This window comes from Lygodium microphyllum, chromosome 22, assembly GCF_053477565.2.
Source record: "Lygodium microphyllum isolate KBCC chromosome 22, Lygodium_microphyllum_v1.1.10, whole genome shotgun sequence".
NCBI lineage: Eukaryota > Viridiplantae > Streptophyta > Polypodiopsida > Schizaeales > Lygodiaceae > Lygodium > Lygodium microphyllum.
This window is the reverse complement of record NC_141156.1, coordinates 21,601,971-21,626,484: the sequence shown is the minus strand read 5'-3', so window position 1 is coordinate 21,626,484 and position 24,514 is coordinate 21,601,971. Positions and strand designations below refer to the sequence as shown.

Sequence of the window (24,514 nt, the reverse complement as noted above, 5' to 3'; positions counted from 1 at the left end):
CGAGTCTCCCATCTTGCTGAAAATTGACGCAGCGCTTTCACGTCAGGTTCACCAAAAATGTCGTGGAGTTTGTGCAAGAGCTGCAAAACACGGGGTTTAAGATACAGCAAGGAAAGAGGCTAACAAGAAGATCTCAATTTATGATGCCAAAGATCACTATATTACTTGTCAAGTGAATTACAAGAGATCCATGAGTACTCATTTTGAACATCCAGCTTGTGCAGGAATTTGCATAGGCTAAGCGTCTCTCGGCTGCAATGTTTTGATAAAGCTCTTTTCATAGACCAGTGTTGAAGACTTATGGGTATAGAGACAAAATAAATGACAAAGCATTACAATCTGTCCACTGCTTTACAATAAAGCGTAAGAACTTGCTTTTTAGGGCACCAAGAAATTCATCCAGATTCAGGACTTAGTTGTAGTCAGCTTGATCAGTCTCTAGGTCCAAAGGATAAAACATCTGATAAGTGCTTGCATAGGCTCCCTTTCTTCAAGCATCTCTTCAAAAAGATTTTCCCTGTACAACCTTCTGATAAAGATGTTATGCAAGTCACGTTTAGCATGGTTCACCAGGAAATGCATGATTGCTTTAGGCACAGAATCTTGCACATTCTTCCTCACAATGTCATAATTAGACTTTATCAATGATTTTGTGATAGAGACCTCCACTGCATCTTCCTCTGACAGGACATCAGATGCCCTTAAGACAGCAGGCGGCTCCTTTAGGTGTATGTTTGAAAAGGCAAGTTCAATATTGGTCACAGGTTCGTTGTAAGCTTTATTGACTGTGGTATATTGGCCATTAGGACAAGCATCATTTCCACCAAAAATTGACGAAATGCCCCACATTCCAGCAGGCGTTGGCCCTGAAGAGCTGCCGCCCTCAGAATGGGCAGTACTGATCCCATGATCAGCAACTACTCCAGATGGAGTCGTCCTTGCAAGGATGGCTCTTGATTTTGAGCCCTTCTTGGACTGTGGAGCTATAGACAGCCTCTCCAGAAGTGGATCTTTCCTCTAAAGCAGCAGCAGAGACTCACGGATTATCAATCACAGCTGGAAGCATCAATATCCTTCACGTAAGGATTCCATCCTTCGTCCAGTCACTAATAGAATCTCAATTCCTTGATCCGTCTGTGCCCAGGAAGAATAGGCCAGAGTGCAACAGCAGTATGGGAGGCGAAACGAGACGAGCCGCCGTCAAGCGTGCCACAGTCCACAGATAGTAGCCGAACAAGAACAAGGGCGAGGCGCCCTCAGATCAAGCTCCATCCCTCTTTTCCTCCTCGGTCGAGAGCGAAAAAGCTCCTCCTTAATTGCCTGGTAAAGAGCAAAAAAAAAACTCCTTTTTGACAAGAATAGGCTAGGCCAACACCAGTAGTGATACTCCAGCCAAGCAAAAAGCTTGCCAAAAAGTTATCCTGAAGACTGCCAATAAGCACAACTGGCTTCAGAGAGTCGTACATTCCGAAATATAGACCACGGTATACAATGATTCCAACGCAAGAAATGTTGAATCCGCGGTAAAGCCCCGGAAGACCATCAGACTTCAGAGTCTTCTTGTAGACATCCAAGAGTCCCTTGAATTGACGTTCCCCTCCTTTCTTTTCAGCCTTGGCATCATTCGCAAGGCGAATCCTAGCATAATCAAGGGGATACACAAGAAGGAGGGAAGAAGCACCGGCCGCTCCACCGGAAGCCAGGTTACCAGCAAGCCCGGCCCAATAGCCATCCTTGTCCTTCTTAAAGTTAAAGAGCTTCTTAAAGTAGTCCAAAGAGTGGAATTTAGGTGACGGGAAGTGCTTAAAAATAGCTAAAAATTATGAATATAAAGGGAAAAATATTCACCATCAAAGGCGGCGGCTCGATCTAGGACGATTTTAAGCGCCAAAGTACTTTAAAGGCGCCCAAGCGACACTTGTTGATTTTTCATAAATTTTCAGACAGTCGTGCGGGTTGACACGAGCTACTGGCCAATGCGGGATGCTAAGCCGGACGCCCAGGATTTTTCAGAGCTCAATTCCGAGTCCGGATGGGGAAATGGCCAAGAAACCGGTCAAGATACGAAGGGGTGGACAAAATTTGGCCAAAATGGGCAAGTGACCCTTGGGAGCCCAAATTTAAAATGTAGCATGAAACTTTGGAGGAGAAAGAAGATGCAAATCGTGGAGGAAGATGGCGCCTTCATCACGCTGATTTTTACGCCCACATGTTGATGCCTCAATCCTCAGCCTGCAAACAACCCCCCCAATGATCATGGGCATTGATTCCCCTCTGTATGCTGACTCTATCGCCACCCTTCGCTCGCGCAATGATGCCCTCTTTGAAGATCTCTGATTTCAGTCTTTCTCTCTCCTCCTTCTCTCTCTTCTAAAGGCAAGTTCATGTGGGGAGAAGAAGGAAGACCAAAGAATGATGGAGGCTTGTCCGGCATGGATCGGATTGCTCCACAGGCTGGAAATGGTGATTTGTGATTGTGCTGGACATGAAGTGCTGCTGATGGTGCGCAGATCGGATGCAGAATGCTTACGTAGTGAATCCCGGAAGGTCCCCAAGAACAATGAACTCTACCTTTTTGCACAAAAAACCATGTAAAAGCATGCACGACAAGAGGCAAGAGACAAATTGGGTTCAATCTCCCCCATGCCTTGTGTGAGCCCTTCACAAAGCATGTATTTTATGTATATTTCAATCTTCATGCTCAATAATAGCCCAATTTACAAAAATATGACAAGCTTTTAGCTTTTGAGTTTGCTTTCTACAAAAATAGGAAAATAAAGCTAATGGACGGTGCCCATAGAGTCTGGCACGCCCAATCTCAATGTCCAAATAGAAATAACATATCCAGGCGCATACAAAATAATAATCAATAATCAATGTCTCTATAGACATAACAAAATATAGGCGTGGCGCCTATCAAAATATAATCCAAAGATCGAATACTCGCTAGACTCCAATGCTTTCCTCCGCCACTGCTGCTATCTCTACACATCAACTGAAGCATTCACAATCGTTAGTAAAATAATACAATTAAACCGACAAAAGTGAATACCTAGCAGTCTTCAGCTACATAAATAAATCAACTGGTTAGAAATAAATCCTAACCTTAATTTATTACGAGTGCGCACTTTAAACTCATAAACGTTTATTAATTTAATATGCATTTTGCGGAATCACCCGCTATGGAATCACCCATGTACACACTAAATTAATGAAACGCCCGAAAAGGACAGGCGTCCCCATCAACTTCTCGCACAAAGAATCCTCTTTGTGTATGAGCCCCGGTCATCTAAGTTTACGGAATCCACCGTAAAACCTCACTGAATCCACCGTGGCACGGAATCCACCGTGGAATATGCCTCTTGGATAGCACTCGTGCGCAGATCGGACGCAGAATGCTCACGTGGTGAATCGCGGAAGGTCCCCAAGAACAATGAACTCTACCTTTTTGCACAAAAAACCATGTAAAAGCATGCACGACAAGAGGCAAGAGACAAATTGGGTTCAATCTCCCCCATGCCTTGTGTGAGCCCTTCACAAAGCATGTATTTTATGTATATTTAAATCTTCATGCTCAATAATAGCCCAATTTACAAAAATATGACAAGCTTTTAGCTTTTGAGTTTGCTTTCTACAAAAATAGGAAAATAAAGCTAATGGACGGTGCCCATAGAGTCTGGCACGCCCAATCTCAATGTCCAAATAGAAATAACATATCCAGGCGCATAAGCGCATACAAAATAATAATCAATAATCGATGTCTCTATAGACATAACAAAATATAGGCGTGGCGCCTATCAAAATATAATCCAAAGATCGAATACTCGCTAGACTCCAATGCTTTCCTCCGCCATTGCTGCTATCTCTACACATCAACTGAAGCATTCACAATCGTTAGTAAAATAATACAATTAAACCGACAAAAGTGAATACCTAGCAGTCTTCAGCTACATAAATAAATCAACTGGTTAGAAATAAATCCTAACCTTAATTTATTACGAGTGCGCACTGTAAACTCATAAACGTTTATTAATTTAATATGCATTTTGCGGAATCACCCATGTACACACTAAATTAATGAAACGCCCGAAAAGGATAGGCGTCCCCATCAACTTTTCGCACAAAGAATCCTCTTTGTGTATGAGCCCCGGTCATCTAAGTTTACGGAATCCACCGTAAAACCTCACGAAATCCATCGTGGCACGGAATCCACCGTGGAATATGCCTCCTGGATAGCACTGGTGCGCAGATCGGACGCAGAATGCTCACGTGGTGAATCGCGGAAGGTCCCCAAGAACAATGAACTCTACCTTTTTGCACAAAAAACCATGTAAAAGCATGCACGACAAGAGGCAAGAGACAAATTGGGTTCAAACTCCCCCATGCCTTGTGTGAGCGCTTCACAAAGCATGTATTTTATGTATATTTCAATCTTCATGCTCAATAATAGCCCAATTTACAAAAATATGACAAGCTTTTAGCTTTTGAGTTTGCTTTCTACAAAAATAGGAAAATAAAGCTAATGGACGGTGCCCATAGAGTCTGGTACGCCCAATCTCAATGTCCAAATAGAAATAACATATCCAGGCGCATAGGTGCATACAAAATAATAATCAATAATCGATGTCTCTATAGACATAACAAAATATAGGCGTGGCGCCTATCAAAATATAATCCAAAGATCGAATACTCGCTAGACTCCAATGCTTTCCTCCGCCACTGCTGCTATCTCTACACATCAACTGAAGCATTCACAATCGTTAGTAAAATAATACAATTAAACCGACAAAAGTGAATACCTAGCAGTCTTCAGCTACATAAATAAATCAACTGGTTAGAAATAAATCCTAACCTTAATTTATTACGAGTGCGCACTCTAAACTCATAAACGTTTATTAATTTAATATGCATTTTGCGGAATCACCCGCTATGGAATCACCCATGTACACACTAAATTAATGAAACGCCCGAAAAGGACAGGCGTCCCCATCAACTTCTCGCACAAAGAATCCTCTTTGTGTATGAGCCCCGGTCATCTAAGTTTACGGAATCCACCGTAAAACCTCACGGAATCCACCGTGGCATGGAATCCACCGTGGAATATGCCTCCTGGCATCAGCTGATTTCCAAATCTACAGTCATGGACATGAAACCCGAAACACGCAAATAAGCGGTAATTTGAAATTTTCAAAGGAAATTTGAGCTTTTATGGCTTTTGATGGATGAAATGTTGTTCATGTGGGATAAAAATTGTTCATGTTACTGTTTTCTATGATTTCTTGTTGGTCATAATCAAAAAATCAGAAAAATATGCATTTTGTGGTTCAAAATAATACATTAAAATACGTAAAGCATGAAAAAACAAGGGAAAATGAGGGTTTTTGGCATAAAAATGGGGAAGTGAATAGGAACATCAACCAAACTTTCATTTTTCTGCAAGAAGGAACTAAGGGCCACAGCCCATAACCTGTTTTGAATTTTCAGTAATTAAATAATGCAGGAAAATAAGGGAAAATACAAGAAAATGGTGAAAAAATCCTTAAAAATAGGGGAAAAATGCATTTCGGGTTCTGAAAAATAAGGATAAATAAGAGCAATGTTTGTGAATGTTTGTGGGGACTGAAGCATGAGGATTTGCCTCAGTTCAACCCCACCTTCTTGTTCTAGTGTGTGTTTTTCCGATTTTTTCATATAAAATGGTGGTAAAATACCCTATAAATCTATCCAACGATGCAATATTTAAACGGGGAAGGGTAGAGGAGTTGAAATATGTCTAAATGCCATGTGAGATGATGGGAAAGTGGCTGATTTCTATGCATAGCATTTTAGGACGGATGATAATTAAAATTAAGAGCTTAGTAGCACAAGGATCACCTCGGTGCTAGGCCCATGCAACGAAGCACGAACAGTAGTTGGAAACCATTAAAAGAATGTTTTGCACTTGTGCACAATACTGTTTGCTAAATGTTTGAGCACTAGGCATCCACCAAATGCATGGAGCATGAAAAAGAATTTAAAAGTATCAGTGATCAGCTCCTGGACATGCATTGCAATTGGTTTATTAGGATATGACCTACGATGAGAGGAAGTGAGGTACCCATGCTGTAGGTAGACGTGGGTCCAAAAGGGGAGATCAAGTGAGGACAATGGTACATTCCTGGACACGCTTATTTGGTACCTTGAGCGACTTTTGTGCGATATGTCTATATGTTGAGCGACGCATCGAGGGGCCAATCCCCAAGGTGTAGGAGAGTCGCAGAGGGTTGACGGCATTCAGCCGTAGTAGGAGGAACCCCATGTGTATGTGATTCGAGCCTTTTGGCTATGTGAAAGGGACTCCCTCTGAGGAGTAATATTGGGTTAGGATTAGTTGGACTACAACGTATTACAAACGCAATGTTTAGGAAGGCAGAGATTTTGACAGACGCTCCTGGCCGCGAGGCCGAGGGGTTGTCTTGCGCGTAGTGACGAGGCCCGGCTAGTGCATAAGCCAGTGCTGGCCCGTTTTTAGGTCCATCAGTGGTGCGTCTGTCGGGAGCCGCTTAAAAGTGGCGGTTCTCGAATCCTGTTTGTTTAGGGACCAACTAGCAGTTTATGCCAAAGGATACTGAGATTGATCCGTTATTTATTGATAAGCATCGTCTAGCAGAAATCCAAAAGCAAGAAAGAGACAAAAGAGCTAGGCGACCTGCTGAAATTTTTAGGAGATATTCCCCTAAGCGTAGCAGTGCTGAACCCTTACGAGGGAGTGGATCTAGTGGTCTTAGTACCACAAGCAGTAAGTTAGGAGAAGGTGGAAGCTCTAGTGCTCCCCTTCCTTCTATAAGCCAGTCCACATCAAGTACGGGAGGTGTAACCCCACCGTCCCCTATTCCTAGTGCAAATCCAATCCTTGTCATGGCGCAGCCTATTGCAATTCCAGCAGGAACGACGGATTTGCCGGCTCTAGGTTACCCGCTACCCATTTTTAATGGGCTAGTTGAGGAAGATGCGGAACTCCACATTAGGGAGTTTCAAAAGCTGATGTTTAACTGTCGCATTCAAGAGGAAAGACATTTAATGATGTTCTTCAATATGACTCTCAAAGGAAGAGCCGCTATATGGTATCATGGTTTAGAAGCCGGGACCATATTGAACATTGATGCATTTTATGGAGCTTTTCGAAGGGAGTTTGCCCCTAAAAGGGGTGGACAATATTGGTTGCGTGTACTCAACGTGACCCGCCAAGAACCACACGAGGATATTCGTGCTTATGCGAAGAAGATAAAAGAGGTTTTCCGTAAGTTGGACACTTCTATTCCTATCCCCGCAACTGCCCAATTGCAATATTTCCTACATGGTTTGGACTTTAATATCCAATTGCAGTTGAGTAGTGTCCCCTTGGGGGATATAGATACTGCCATTACACGAGCACAAGAGGTGGAATCCCGACTACAAGCAGCCTATGCTTCTCGAGGTAATTCGAATATGGGTTTAGTATTGGGAAACAATATGGCAATAGCCAATGGCAGTAGTGGCCAAGGGATAGCGATGGCTAATCCTAATGGGAGAGGGAACATGGTGCAGAATGTCCCTTTATTACCAGCTCTCCCTAGCATGTCGATGCCTACGGGCAGTCAAATGATTCCAAATGGTGGAAGCCAGACGGTCAATTCTAACACCATGCCTGTGGCTCAACAACCAGTGCCTAATCGAATTGTTAGGCCGATGCAACGTCATGGTAATGACCAAGGCTATGAGTCGAGTTCTTCCAATGTTCTTGGCGAGGTTAAGGACATGATGAAACATTATACCGACATGATTACGGAGCAGTATCGACAAATAGCCGTTGATGTCAACTTCCTTAAAAAACAACAAAATTTGATAGGAAGTAGATACCCAGAGGAGGGTGCACCTTCGAGGTTTAGTTGCAAATGGTGTGGCGGGCAGCACTATCCAAGAAATTTCCCAAATGTTAAGTGCGACATCTGTGGAAAATCCGGCCATTTAGCAGCTACTTGCTGGAGTAAGATCAGTTCCCTCCAGCGAGGAAGTCGGCAACCAGGGCCTGTTAATCATCGTGCCCAAGGAAATGATTCCCAGCGAGAAGATGGGCCTAAACAAATACTTCAACGACCAAAGACTACAGTGGAAGAGCTACCAAGTGGTAGTGGGGTTAGTTTGATTGAGGCTGTACGCGTTAATGATGCTGAAACCTCTAATCTACGAGCTGTTCTTACGAGAGGTCAAAAGGGTAGAGGAGCCGACAAGGATAAGCCTGTCGACGGAATCCCTAAACAAGGCGACAAAGGAACGCAAGTTTTGGATCCTGCCATGGAAGGGGGACCTTTGAAGCCCGTAGAAAGTAAAGCTGATAAGGAACCACCAAAGAAGAAGGTGAAAGTTAAGAAAGAGGCAATAAAGCCAGTTCAGTGACCTAAAGAGCGGATGGTTTGGCGTGAAAAGCGAGCTCTATCGAACTATCATGAATTCGATTTGGCGAGCTCTCTTTGCGAAGTCAAGCCGGATGTGAATCTTTTACAGCTTATTAAGCTTTCCCCAGGAGTACGTAAGGAATTTAGAAAGATTCTACGTACTGGGTATATCGTAGAGCCTTTGGGTATTGCGCAAGTTGGTGATGACTGGTTTGAGCATGCTAAGAAGCATTGCCCAAGGGTTGCAGCCTATGTCGATGGGATATTAGTAGACTATGCCATTGTCGACACGGGATCATCTGTTAACATTATGAGTTCTGAACTGATGGAAAGGTTGGGTCTTGCGATCCAGAAAGATACCTCCACAATTCTTAGAATGGCAGATGATAGTTTGAGACAGTCGGAAGGCTGCATTACTAAGGTTCATGTCACTGTTGCAAATGTAGAATGCCTGTTGGACTTTAGGGTGATTCGTTTTGCAGGGCGGCCAAGTTACCAAGTATTACTCGGACGACCTTGGATCTTGCAAGCGAACTGCCAAGTAGATATACCCGCTGGTCGACTGATATTCGGCAGAGGTGCCCAGCGTGTGGTGGTTGATGCTTATCCTGAGTCCCCACAGAGTGAGAGAGCTCCTCTATCTTCTACAGAATTGGAGACATTAGAAGATTTATCTGGCAGTGAGACATCATCGAGTGATGAGTCCAAAGAGGGATCCACCAAGGAGGACATCTATCAGATCACTTTGAATGAGCCGATAGAGGGCCAAGATCGTATAAGAGATGTAGATGTTATCGAGCTAGACCTTGGTACGCCTGATGATTCGCGGCCAATTAAATTAGGTTCTATGCTCAGCTCAGCAGAAAGGGAGGACTATGTGGCCTTGATCCAGGAATTCCGTGATATCTTTGCCTGGAGTTATGATGAGTTGAGAGGCATTCCTCCTAGTCTTGCTGTTCATACAATTCCGTTGAAAGAGGGCAGTCGTCCTGTACGACAGAAAGTAAGGCGTATGCCTTTTGAACTGAGGGATGGGCTGTTTGAAGAGTTACAGAAGCTTCGAAAAGCGGGTTTGATTTTTCCTGTGCAACACACGGAATGGTGTTCGCCGGTTGTGATTAGAAAGAAGAAGAATAATCAAATCCGATTATGTGTAGACTTTAAAGAGCTGAATAAGCAGACAGTTAAGGACTACTACCCGTTGCCATTTATTGACCAGATTTTGGATCAATTAGCGGGTAGGGAGATATATTCGTTTATGGATTTCTTTGCAAGATATAACCAAATGGCAATTGCAGAAGAGGATAAGTTGAAAACAACTTTCATCACTGTATTTGGTACTTTTGTGTACCATGTGATGGCCTTTGGTTTATGCAATGCGCCTGGTTCGTGGCAACGAACAGCAGATAAGACATTCGATGACATATCCCCTGAAGAGTTGAAGGTGTTTATTGATGACTTAGGGGCTGCCACCGTGAGAGAAAGGCAGTTGATCATTTTAAGAAGATGCTTTGAGCGCTGTAGGCAATTCTGCATCGCCTTAAACCCACGGAAGTGTGTTTTTGGAGTACCTTATGGGCTATTGCTGGGTCATGTGGTCAGTTCGGTAGGAATTGCGACAGACCCCGAGAAGGTCAAAGTTATAGTTGCCATGGGTCCACCACGCACTCCGAAGGAAGTTCATAGCTTTCTGTCTTCGGTTGGTTACTACCGTAGATTCATCAACGCCTTAGCAGAAAGAACGTTGCCGCTTACAAATTTATTATCCTTTAGCTGCTCGTTTGTATGGGGTGACCCTTGTAAGGTAGCATTCGAGGATGTGAAACAAGAGCTAGCAAGAGCGCCCGTTTTAAAAGCACCTAAAAGAGGTGAGGTGCTTTATATATTCTCAACAGCCACCATGTATAGTATCAGCTGCTGTTTAGCCCAAATTTGGGAAGAGAAGTGGTACCACCCGATTGCTTTTGCTAGTCGGAAGCTAGGGGTATCCGAAATCAATTATACTTACATGGAGAAGCTGTGTCTAGCGATGGTCTTTGGGACCAAGAAATTTAGGCATTACATTCTCTATGAGAAAGTCGTGCTCTATACGAAGGTGGAGGGGCTTCGATGATTGATGAATAAGCTACAGCCGCCTGATCGTCTAGCGAAGTGGTTAATCACTTTGCAGGAATTAGATTATGAAATCAGGAGTAAGCCACCAAGGTTGCAAGGCATCGTGGAATGTCTTGTGGACTTTGGGGAGCCGAAAGAATCTATGGCTGAAGGTAGTGACATGGAGTTGTTGATTAAAATAGATATGGCATCTATTCCCTCCTGGTATGCTGCAATAACGCATTATTTATCAACGGGAGAGGCGGGATCCAAATTATCTAAAGCTGAGAGAAGGAAAATTAAGCAGCAAGCGTTAAAGTTTGCTTTGATCGCAGGTACATTATATCGGCAAGGGGTTGATGATATCTATCGCCGGTGTGTGATGGCTGACGAGGTGCCATTCATTTTGGAAGAGTGCCATGATTCTGCTTGCGATGGCCATTTTGCTGGACGGCTTACATCACAAAAGGCTTTAAGAGCAGGTTATTGGTGGCCTGCCATCTTCCAGGATGCATTTGCGTATGTTAAGAGATGCAATATTTGCCAACGATATGATAGTCGAGAGAATAGGAAACAACCACTCACCCCTATTATGGCGATACTTCCATTTGAGAAGTGGGGAATAGACTTTGTGGGTCCTATTACTCCGTCATCGACTACACAAAAGAGGTACATCATTGTAGCAACTGACTACTTCACAAAGTGGTCAGAAGCACGTGCAACAAGGAAAGATGATGCTAAAGAAACTGCTAGTTTCCTTTTAGAGCAGATAATATGCCGGTTTGGTTCGCCGAAAGAATTAGTGTCAGACCGTGGAACCCATTTCCTGAATAAGGTAATCAAAGGTTTGACAGAGATGTGGCAAATCAAGCATAACAAGACAACCCCATATAATCCGCAAGCCAATGGGCAAGTTGAAAGCACCAACAAGCAGCTTGTGGGCATCCTGTCCAAAATTGTGTTGGAAAAGAAACGGGATTGGGATAAAAAGTTATACGTGGCAGTGTGGGCTTATAATACGACTTTCAAATGAGCCACTGGCCATACCCCGTTCAAGCTAGTATATGGGGAGGAGTGTGTCTTGCCTTTAGAGATTGAGCTGCCGACTGTTCGGTTTGCCATCAATCATTCTTTGAGCGATGAAGACGCACTTTTTGAGCACTTGACGACACTGGCACATTTAGATGAGCTTAATCTGCAGAGCTTATTGCACCAAGAAGTGGCGAAGCGCCGAATGAAGCAGTTACACGACATCAAAGCCAAGAAATACACCTTCAAGGAAGGACAGCTTGTTCTGTATTATGATGCACGACGTGAATTATTTCCAGGCAAGCTAGAGCCCAAATGGGATGGGCCCTATAGGATCATTAGAATAGGAAAGAATAAATCCACAGTCTTGTTAGCTGACCTTGAGGGGATAGAATTTAAAAATAAGGTTAATCTTAATAAGATTAAACCTTATTACTTCTGATTGCACTAATGCTATGACTGCCTTGTAGGTCTAGGCGAGATCGATCAAACATCTGTAAGGAAATCGTGATAGAGGTTGATGGGTCGTTTGATCCCTTATTTAGAACACCCATATTTAGAACAGCTGTATCATCAGGGAAACCTCATTTGGTGAAGCAAAGGATATAAGGTGATTGAGCAAGAAGGCGGGACATTTATTTGGGAGATCAAGGTCTTCTGCCATCACTGCCTACAAATTTTGACGAGCATCCCTGTTGAATTCAATGATGATGGAGGGATGGAGCCTACAGTCCACCCATTGAATATGCTGAATTTCGATTACCATAATTACGAGTAGAGTCCAGGATGGCGTGGTATGTAAACCCTTTATGGGCGTACACCTTGTACTTTGATGGGGCGTCCAGGGGTCCATGCAAAAAAGGAAGTGTAGGAGTTGTCATCCGAGACCCTCGCCGACGCATTGTCATGAAGTTAGCTGCTTATCTCGGGGTGAATTTTACCAATAATATGGCAGAATACAAAGCCCTGATTATGGGTTTGAATATTGCGAAGAAGGGTGGTATCCGCCAGTTGTTGGTGAAAGGGGACTCTCAGTTGGTTTTAAATCAACTCAATGGGACGTACATGGTACGAAACCCCATCCTTTGCATGTACCATCATACTGCTATAGCCCTGCTAGACGAATTCGATAGAGTGTCTTTTCAGCTAATTCCACGAAACTGGAATCAGTTTGCCAATTCATTGGCTGATTTTGCGTATGAATAAGACCTCTTCTTTAATTGTGGCCCTTGTCCCGATATATCTATTGATGGTGAGACAGGACCTGGTCGTTTGTGGGGTATGCTTTCTGAACATGCCCTCTTTGGCAGACGATGGTTGATTTGGGTGATGCAGAGGGTAAGCGAGACTCATCTGCCCTTATTATCTTGGACCCATAGACTGATTCGACGACATGTGATGCGAACACCTCTTGCGCTATACGCAGGAGGGATGGGTCATAATTTAATGCACCTAGTTTAGGGCTACGAGCCCTGTTTCCCTGGGAATGGTATGCTTTGATGTCTATCATGGTTGTTTCCAGGAGGATGTTATGCATAGTATTGTTGGATTTCATTAGGGCAAGAGGGCCGATTCAGTTTTGTAGCAAAGTCATGTCTGATTTCATTAGGCCAAGAGGGCCATTTCCCTGTCTAGTGCAGGTACGTTTAATTGGGTTTTTGTTTTAGTGTTGTGCTAGACAGGTTTCGGGGTTCGTGGAATTTTGTGGAGCCTGGAGGAGCCTTTGCTGCAATGGAAGCTTCTTGTGGCCAATCCAGGTGATATCTCTCCTTTATGAGTACCTTTCTTTCCTGTTATATGTGTATTTGTACTTGTCGAGGGGATACATTTTGTTGGGGACCGGCGACCAAGGCATGAAGTCCCAGGTTTAGGCTAAGTATGTTTGAGGGAGGTCGGAGTAGTCATTGCCTCCTGTAAAGACATTGTTAGACATTGAAAGACCTGTTTTAGAAGGACGTTCTAGTGGCCCTGTTCTGCTAACCCACTAGGCAGCCGTTCTAGGAGTTCTTGTTAGTAGTGAGGCAGTTAGAGAAGCTTGCTAGAAGCTAATAATGATAATGCCAAGAAACCATGTACATCCTAAAAGATGAATATAAATATGAAGGTGTGTAAAAAGGGTTCTAACCCCTATCAAAGAAAAGAAAAGAAATAGAAATGTATAGGCACTTGCTCATTGCCTTGCGGGCCTGGTAGGTTCTTGGGTGCCGAGACAGGTCCTGAGGCCGATACCTTGTCTTCCTAGGGGTGGCTTCTTGCTGGAAAAAATGACAAAACAAGGAAGGTTGGAGCGAAAATAAAAGTGAGCGTTAGAAAAGGATTAAGTGTCGCCTTGCGCGGGCTTGGTAGGTTCTTGGGTGCCGAGACAGGTCCTGAGGCCGATGCCTTGTTCTCCTTGGGTCACTACGCTTAGCTCCCTCCTTTTTACATGCCCAAGTATGTTCATCCAATAAAAACCCTAAAAGAAGAAATGTACTGAAAGAAAATACTCTTTGATCAGGCTATAGGAGTCCTCGCCTTGTAGGAGCTCCTAGTTGTGTTGTCTTTAGTTGGTATGTAGTGCAGACTACCACTTAGGGCAACCTCTTTGATAGGATTTTTTGGTTTTGCTGTGTTGGAGCAGTTGGTTCGTGACTCACTCCGGATCTTCTATTAGATGATGCTAGGCCTACTCCTTGTGGATGTCATGCCTTGGTTCTGTCCAGGGGTAGGGGGAGCATTGTGCTGAGTTTATTATATAATTGTTTTGTATCAGTTTGATGCTTCTTTGGTTGTTTATGTGCAGATATGTTTGTGGATTCGACGAGCTGAGTCGCCCTATCCCGTGGTCGCCAATGAGAGCGGAATTTAGGTGACGGGAAGTGCTTAAAAATAGCTAAAAATTATGAATATCAAGGGAAAAATATTCACCGTCAAAGGCGGCGGCTCGATCTAGGACGATTTTAAGCACCAAAGTACTTTAAAGGCGCTCGAGCGACACTTGTTGATTTTTCATAATTTTTCAGACAATCGTGCGGGTTGACACGAGCTACTGGCCAATGCGGGATGCTAAGTCGGACGTCCAAGATTTTTCAGAGCTCGATTCCAAGTCCGGACGGGGAAATGGCCAAGAAACCGGTCAAGATACGAAGGGGTGGACAAAATTTGGCCAAAATGGGCAAGTGACCCTTGGGAGCCCAAATTTAAAATGTAGCATGAAACTTTGGAGGAGAAAGAAGATGCAAATCGTGGAGGAAGATGGTGCCTTCATCACGCCGATTTTTGCGCCCACATGTTGATGCCTCAATCCTCAGCCTGCAAACAACCCCCCCCAATGATCATGGGCATTGATTCCCCTCTGTATGCTGACTCTATCGCCGCCCTTCGCTCGTGCAATGATGCCCTCTTTGAAGATCTCTGATTTCAGTCTTTCTCTCTCCTCCCTCTCTCTCTTCTAAAGGCAAGTTCATGTGGAGAGAAGAAGGAAGAAGAAAGAATGATGGAGGCTTGTCCGGCATGGATCGGATTGCTCCACGGGCTGGAAATGGTGATTTGTGATTGTGCTGGACATGAAGTGCTGCTGATTTCCAAATCTACAGTCATGGACATGAAACTCGAAACACGCAAATAAGCGGTAATTTGAAATTTTCAAAGGAAATTTGAGCTTTTATGGCTTTTGATGGATGAAATGTTGTTCATGTGGGATAAAAATTGTTCATGTTACTGTTTTCCATGAGTTCTTGCTGGTCATAATCAAAAAATCAGAAAAATATGCATTTTGTGGTTCAAAATAATACATTAAAACACGTAAAGCATGAAAAAACAAGGGAAAATGAGGGTTTTTGGCATAAGAATGGGGAAGTGAATAGGAACATCAACCAAACTTTCATTTTTCTGCAAGAAGGAACTAAGGGCCACAGCCCATAACCTGTTTTGAATTTTCAGTAATTAAATAATGCAAGAAAATAAGAGAAAATACAAGAAAATGGTGAAAAAACCCTAAAAAATAGGGAAAAAATGCATTTTGGGTTCCGAAAAATAAGGATAAATAAGAGCAATGTTTGTGAATGTTTCTGGGGACTGAAGCATGAGGATTTGCCTCAGTTCAACCCCACCTTCTTGTTCTAGTGTGTGTTTTTCCGGTTTTTTCATATAAAATGGTGGTAAAATACCCTATAAATCTATCCAACGATGCAATATTTAAACGGGGAAGGGTAGAGGAGTTGAAATATGTCTAAATGCCGTGTGAGATGATGGGAAAGTGGCTGATTTCTATGCATAGCATTGTAGGACGGATGATAATTAAAATTAAGAGCTTAGTAGCACAAGGATCACCTCGGTGCTAGGCCCATGCAACGAAGCACGAACAGTAGTTGGAAACCATTAAAAGAATGTTTTGCACTTGTGCACAATACTGTTTGCTAAATGTTTGAGCACTAGGCATCCACCAAATGCATGGAGCATGAAAAAGAATTTAAAAGTATCAGTGATCAGCTCCTGGACATGCATTGCAATTGGTTTATTAGGATATGACCTACGATGAGAGGAAGTGAGGTACCCATGCTGTAGGTAGACGCGGGTCCAAAAGGGGAGATCAAGTGAGGACAATGGTACATTCCTGGACACGCTTATTTGGTACCTTGAGTGACTTTTGTGCGATATGTCTATATGTTGAGCGACGCATCGAGGGGCCAATCCCCAAGGTGTAGGAGAGTCGCAGAGGGTTGACGGCATTCAGCCGTAGTAGGAGGAACCCCATGTGTATGTGATTCGAGCCTTTTGGCTATGTGAAAGGGACTCCCTCTGAGGAGTAATATTGGGTTAGGATCAGTTGGACTACAACGTATTACAAACGCAATGTTTAGGAAGGCATAGATTTTGACAGACGCTCCTGGCCGCGAGGCCGAGGGGTTGTCTTGCGCGTAGTGACGAGGCCCGGCTAGTGCATGAGCCAGTGCCGGCCCGTTTTTAGGTCCATCAAGTCCTTAAACACAAAGTTGAGAGCCTGGGTAGGGAAGTATCTGATAACATTAGCAGTGTTTCCACGCCACAAGGATATAAAACCTTCCCCCTGGATGGTTCTTAAAAAAAATAGTTCACAATCCCCTTGTAAGGTTCCTGAAGCCTTCCTGCCTTGATCATCTCATCTTGATTTTGGATAAGAAGCTTGACACGTTCTATGGGGGCAGCTGCAGTCTTTGAGACAGCTGCAGAGACTCCTCCCATCAAAAAGTCTACGGCAAAGGCTTATGGACCCTTCTTCTCCATGGCATATATTGCTAATGTATCTTATTCAAAAATGCTTTGTCCCGCATCTTACGTTGGCCTTGTTCACGTGCAACCTTTATCTTCATAGCTTAAATGTCGGCTTCTACAAAGCTTCCTTTGATTCCACGGTTTCCTGCACTTTTCTTGGAATTCATCATTGAAATTGACAGCATAATAATATTCTTTGGCATTAGTTTTTCATATTTTTCTGACACACACAACATGCACACAAACACAAACACACACAAACACAAACACACAAGTGGATTATGTACATTGGATGCGGGTACTGAAAAGGACAGAAAGATAATGTAGCAATCAAACACAATGAAACACATGAGAAAAGATAACACAGATGCACAACAAAAATGGAGTGTTTACAGCTCGGATGCGCAGCAGCATGACAGTGTCCACCCTGCTGAAAACGTGAAGTGGGACGCTTGCGAGCAAAAAAGCAGCATCAAAATCCCTTTGTTTGCGAGTGACCAAAATAGCATCAGATTTTTCCAAATGATGCTCATGACGTTGAGAATATTCAATAAGAGATATACATGCTTTGTCAAAGTGAATATCATCCTTGTTAGACAAAATAGTGATGATATTGTCATATAAAGGATCTTTGATGGTATGAAGAAGTTGAGTAACAATTTGATTTTTAGCAATAGGAGCGCCGACAGCACCAAGTTGATTGATAATGTCTTTAAAAGCCTCGATATGAGAGTGCATAGAAGTACCAATCTTATATTGAAGATTCTTCAAACAAGTTTGGAGATATAAAATTTCGGTGATGACTGATTTCTTCTCAAACGTTGAGATAAGATACTCCCAAACAACATGAGAGGTTTCCAGATGAAAGACATCCAACATAAGTGAGTCAGGAAGTGCAGACAATATATAACAACGAGCCGCTTTGTCACGACGAATCCAATCAGTATGATCAATTTTCCATTGTTCAATTAATGGACCATCAGTAATCATAGAATTGTTATTCATCACATCAATAGGTTGAACTGGGCAAGACAGGTCGCCCAAAACAATATCAAATAATTCGTCACCTTCAAGAATTAGCATCATCTTTGCTTTCCACCCACGAAAGCCTTGTCCTTGGAAGAAGGGAACCGAACGTTGGCCAGACGGATATCCATTAACAATTACGCAATTGGCCATGCCTGTATGTCGAGAGAAAACAAATAAGATGAGATCGCAAAATCTGCAAACCATGATCAAGACGAGCGTAGTTGAGACGCATGACAATCAAAATAGGGAGATGCACGTAAGAATGATGAAAAGTATTGAGTGACTAAAAAGAAAGCCCGAAATAGAGAGACGTAATGTGCAAGACGAGATGACGCATATAAGAAAAGTGCTATTTCGATCGAGCAAAGAACGTGAACGATAATAAAACATCGCTAAAAATAGCAAGATGTTTGCTTGTCGTAATCAAAATCATTAAAGAAGACGAGATTAACAAACTCTAATTAGAATTACAGTTTTAAATAAAGAATCGCAGATTCAAGCAGAATTGTTGTCTTGAATCCTGAACTGTCATAACTTTTGATCCAGAACTTTGATTGACAAGCGGTTTTGACAGGATTCGAGAGCACGATGAGAGCTACGCAGTTGGACTTGGTTTTGTTTTTAAAGACAAAATTAACTAATACTTCTAATTTGAACAAGTTCATATATCAAATCATCACTTGTGCAAAGAATTCAATCAAGTATAAACAATGAAACAACTTATCTTCCTTGTTGTTGCTACGCATCCATAGCTCTGATACCATGTTGAGAGAGAGAGAGAGTATGAGAGAGATCCACAAGACATGCTCCCAAATAATGATTCATATTGATGTAGAGTTAGTATATATAGGTGAGGCCCAAGTCAAGTGAGAGATGATATATATAGTTGTAACACTAAAGACACTATGCAAGGATCTTCCAACTCAATATCCAATTTAAACACAACATCAAAAGGAGTCAACTCCGGACTCATAACACCACAAGAACCAACATCATCCACAAATGGGATCACTTCATCATCAACAATACAAGACTCCATCGAGTCTTTCACACACAAAGAGTGGTAAACACCTTCCATAGTATCCTTATAAGAAACCTCATAAGAAACTGAAGAAACTTTCATATCTACATCATCACAAATAACATCTTCACAATACAACAATTTTGGGTCTAAAACCTCAACGAAAGACTCCTCAACAACCAAATCCCCAGCTATCTCCTCAAAAATATCAACTGTTTCTATTTCTTTATCACAAACATTCTCAAAAGACTTTTCACGAATAGGTACTTTAGGCAACACATTAAGGTCATTATCCTAACCCAAACACCCAATTGTCCAATTTTCTTCAACCTCACAACTTTCTTCACACTTTTTCCCCTTAGTGTTAGATCTCTCTTCCCTCAAATTTTCAATCCTTTCCAAAGCCTTATTCAAATTTCCTAATGAGAGACCATATTGTTTGAAGGACCAAGAGTTTTCATGTTCTTTGGGAGATAATGAGAGTCAAGAAAGTTTTGATATTTCTGATGAGGGAAGGTGTGATGAAAGTTTTTATAGTCATGGCAATGTTGCAGAGAGTAAAGAAAATTTAGAGAGTGAGCTTGTTTCCCTTGGTGATAGTATAGATGGATCTGATTGCTTGAAAGATGAAGAGAGAATAGAGGATGGATTTTTTAGTTTGTTAGAAGACCATGAGGGGGAGGGCTTAGAAACTGTAAGTTTTCAAGATTAAGTTAAGGGTTTGAATTTGTTGCCTAATGAGTTTGTGGAGATTTGTTGTGAGTTTGGTTATGAGTTTGATGATCAAGAGAGTATGGAGGTTTTAGGTTCTGACTCATGTTGTGATTTTGGTGTTGGTGTTGTTGACTCAGTTGAGTCTTGTGAGTTGGTTGTTGATGGTTTGAGTAGCCCTGGAGAGGCTTTTTTTTTTGTGTTGATGATGTGGTTTTGAGTAGACCTAATCTCTTACTCCTTGAAAGTTGTGATAATGATTTTTTGGTTGTTTTAGGGAACAATGTCGAAGAGAAACTTCATTTGATAGTCTTGTAGTTTCTTTGAATTCTCCAGAAGTTTTTGATGAAGTTTGTGATGATTCTGATTGGGGTTTTAAGGATCCTAAGAGTGACATTGAAGAGTATGTGATCCCTCTTCTTTAGTTAAATCATAATCACTAAACTAGAAGTATCCGTGGTCAATGGGTATGAATTCACATGCCTAGACTCTTCACTCCAATCAGTCAAACAAGTATTTTTCTCCTCAACCACACTAGGGAGTTTCTCCTCATAGACTTCAATTGATTTCTCACAAGTAAACTCATCTCTCCTAAATAAAGAATACAGTATACCTCTCTTAGGATAGGCATAACTAACTCTTTTCTCATCCAAAATTTTTCTCTCAACTCGCCTTGAACTCAACTTTTCCCTTGGTTCAGCAAACCCTAACTCTTTTTTTCTTTTGGTCTTCTTCTCTTGATATTGAGCTATGTTCACCGCTTCCTCAAAAGTCTTAGGGTTTTTTTACCTCTAATTTCACTCTCCAATCTTCTAATTTCAACCCATTTACAAAATACATTATCTTCAACATAACTGGGACCATCTCACCTTCTAACAATGCTAAACTCCATCGATTCCACAATCTTTCAAACTCTCTGGCAAAATCCTCAACACATTGATCATCTTTTTGAACACAAGTTTCTATTTTTGCCCATATCTCACGTTGACTTTCTCTTTTTTTAAACCTAGATAAAAAAGCATTTTTAGTAGTCTCATAGTCCAAATTTTGTCTCTTAAATTTCAATTTTATCTCAAAGTCAAGCAACCAATTTCGAGCTTCTCCCTGCAATTCATATCTAAAAATCTGGAGTTTATCCTCAAGATTAGTCACTCTCTCTATCAAACAACACAGCTCTAGTTTTTCTAAATATCTTTCGAGATCTTCAGTATAATTACCATGGAACTTAGGAAAATTATCAACCATTTTCAACAATCACAAGAAATCAAAACAAACTCACATTCAAAATAACAACAATGTCAATTTCGGCACTCCTCAACAGGAGCACCAAAAAAGAGATGTTACGCGAGCGGTGATCGAAAGCAAGCCTCTCTCACAATCCGATAACGGTTGGGATAATTGACTTTGTCGAATGCACAACACAAGTTGAAAAATTCAAATATTCGATAATACACCACAAGCCACATATAAAAACAAGACAAAACATAATGCCTCTTGAAGCTTAAAACAAGTAAAAACTCGAATTGGGTAGAGCAGCACACAACCACAACACAACGAAAATACCAACAATTTGAGAAAAAACCAAGTGAGATATATTTTCATACCTTAATAACCTTGAGCCGATGCTCGGCACTTTGACACCCAAAAGCTCCAACTTCCAAATTGGCATGACAAGAGCTTACTCTAGCATGCGACCCTCCACTCTCCTCTCTCACAAAACACAACTATAATCAAGGGGGAAGGCCCTTAACTCTTCAATCTCCTCTCCTTATATAGTTTTCTATCCACATTCACACACATTAGGCTTTTTGCTTTTGCTTTTCTACTGCTTTTCACTATTTTCGTTTTTTATGCTCTATGCTTGTTTGTAACTTGTTTGGATCATAACTTTGTCATTTGAACTCTCAATATAACTGTTTGGCTACTCAAAATGATTGGAACACATCTGGCCGATAAGCCTACACAAGCAGAATTACGAAAATCCATCAAAACTAAGTAATAATATTGCTTTTTGTAAATCACATCATTTTTCTCCATATTTTAACTTGGACGATTGATTCCCTTCCTTGGCCTATTGTTATTGTAATTGCATACACTTTCACCACACATGTCCTCTTTTCCTTCAAGAAATACTCGCTGACGATGTAAAACATACAATCTTTTCCTTTGATTCTTAAGTCTTCAAAATAAATATTATCTAGATATGAACCTGTTTTTTTAATGCATTATGCCCTAAGAGGAATACGGTTTTTTGAAATGAACTATGTGCCCAATCATTCATGATTTGAAAAAATATGCAATGCTGGATCCATGATATGCAACCAATCAATCGATGCTACACTCAAAAATAATATATGCATTGAAGAAATTGTGAATCATTGTCGAGCTAATACTTGTCAAGTTGCTTGGCAACCACATGTATCTTGATTTGGCTCCTAGGATTTAAGGTGATTCCTAGTCCTACTAGCAAAAAAGCTGCCACCAAGGCTGCTTGGCTCTATTCTACAACCATGTTGTCTAAGAGTTGCTTGGTGAGAATCCTGCTCAGTGTAAGGTCGACTTCTAGTACTCTCTCCCTGTCAACATTTGGTCCTGTCCTATTTCGACTAGTGAGCACTAAAACACATTGGACTTCACGTATTTTTATATCTTGCCTTAGCTTTTTGGGTTGTTAGTATACATTCATCTCAAGCTTATCAATTCACTTTAAATATTTGAAAGCACATCTTGGCCCTACACTCAAGCCTTGCATTGAGAGGAAGATAGCTTCCACTCTATCTTGTAACTCTCTGTGGAAGTAGAGCACACGATCATGGAGGACTCTTTAGGTCTAAAGTTTTGCCTTGACCTTGAGTGTAGCATTGAGGGAAATATAGTTTCTTTTTCTCTTAGTCTCTATCTTTTTGTTTTCATTGTTTATTTACCTTCTTTTTGGTTGTTAGTGTACATTCATCTAAAGCTTATCCATTCAAGTTAAAGCTTTAAAAGTAAGGGGAAAATAGTTTACACTCTACCTTGTAGCTCTCTTTGGAAGCAAAGCACACTATCTTGGAGTCCTCTTTGGATCTAGAGCTTGGCCTTGTGCTGAAGCATAGGATTGAGGGAAATATAGTTGCCACTCTATATTGGAGCTCTATTTCAAAGCTGGTGTAGTTCACAAAATATCAAAGTAGTTCTAGTCTCTTGTCAAGATCCCCTAAAGGTCTAGTTCCCACTCTATTTGGAAGTTTTTTTTGAAGGTGGAGATTTGTCCTATGGTCAAGCCTCACATAGATGATAGCACAGTCCCTACCCTATCTTGAAGCTCTCTTTGGAGTAGAGCTTGGACCTATGCTTGTTGAGTTTGAAATCAAGGACTTGAGGGCAAGATAGTTTGTATTGTATCTTGGATACAATTCCACTCTGTCTCATCATATGCTTGAGGTGTATGTCTAACTACTCTTCATTTGTGGTCTTTAGTATGAGGGCAAGATAGTTCACATTGTATCTTGGATACAATTCCACTTTATCTCATCATCAGCTTGAGGTGTATCTCTAACTACTCTTGATTTGTGTTCTTTAGTATGAGGACATAAATTTAAGAGATGTGAGTTGAATATACTCTAAACCTAGTCTATGTTGGATATCTCTTTGGAAGTGGAGCTTGGCCCTGTGTTCAAGACTGGCACAAAGGTGAAGATAGCTTAGTGATGGGAGTCCTTAGTCATCATCTACAATACATGATCCACAAAGAGTACTCAATAGTCATTGTTCACAGTTGATATGATTGTATTTTTTAGTGTTTTTTGTTGGATTTTTGGGTGATTTTTGTATGATTTGAATGATGATTGATTAGTTTGGAAGTTTTTGAGAGATTTTTGGATAAGGCTGAATAGTTTTGAGAAGCTCATGATGTTTTTATGTTGAGTGCTTGATAAAAACTGATTGGTTCTATTTAGCTTTTGTTTTGTTGCAATTTCTTTTTGTATATGAAAGGTTGAAATGATGATTGACAAAGTTTAAGAGTGTTTGTAATGTTATTGAATGGTTTTTTAACGGTTTTTAATGTTTTTAGTTGAGCTAAATTCTTTGTGATGACCTTTTGTATGGCATTGCAAACCCTCTGTAGAGTTTATGTAGAGCCTCTGCCTCTGTTCTGTTGTTGTTCTATATGCCTTTTTAAGTGTTCTCTCTAGGATGAATTTGTAGCTTTGAAATTTTTTCTAATCTTCAAAAAAGATAAATACAAGTTCAAAAAAGTTAAAAGAAGTAGCTCCTCAAGACTCACGTGAAAACTAAATTGACAGTGTCATTGTTGAGCTAGAAAAGGACACTGTAGTGGCTCTAGTGACCCTTCATATCAGACATGCCTTAGAGAGTGAGAGATAGCTAAATTTTCATGAAAAAAATTTGTATCTATGCATTAGAGATCATTAGAGAGACTATGAAGACTATGAAGCTATTGAAGATGAATACAATGTGATGATTTTCATTCAAAGTGGAGTATCCATGTGTTTTCTTTTGTTCTTTTGATGAACAATATGAAGAATGTGTTGAATTTTTTTAATGATAAATTCATGGGAGAATTGTTATATGATGTTGCATGAATATTTGAGAAGATTAGTGTTGTTTTTCTTCTTTTGGTTGATCAAAATATGAAGAATATGCTTATTGATGATACAAGATGGATTTTCTTATAGTAGATTCTCCATTTTCTTAGTGTTCCTCCTAGATTGCTATGTTTTTTGTGCACAACCGAGGTAAAGTGACATCAACAAGCACCAACAGAGGTTGAAAGTGGAAGAAGTGGCACTATTGAAGAGGAAGAAAAGCAATGGAAGATTGAAGAATCCCTACAAATGTTGAAGAATTGGATATCTTCATTGCCAAAGCAACTTTCTATAAGAAGTGTGTTCCTCAATGGTAGAAGTATGTCACTATCTTGATGCAGGCTCTATGTGAAAAAGGGATCCCATTGTCTTCTGAAGCTATAGAAAGTTGTATC

At 41.2% G+C, this 24,514-nt stretch overlaps 1 pseudogene; it reads right to left on the bottom strand.

Annotated features, from left to right (window-relative positions):
• Positions 1-438: 438 nt before the first annotated feature.
• Positions 439-16,779, bottom strand: LOC148016950 (ADP/ATP translocase pseudogene; annotated as a pseudogene).
• Between the last annotated feature and the right edge of the window lie 7,735 nt (positions 16,780-24,514).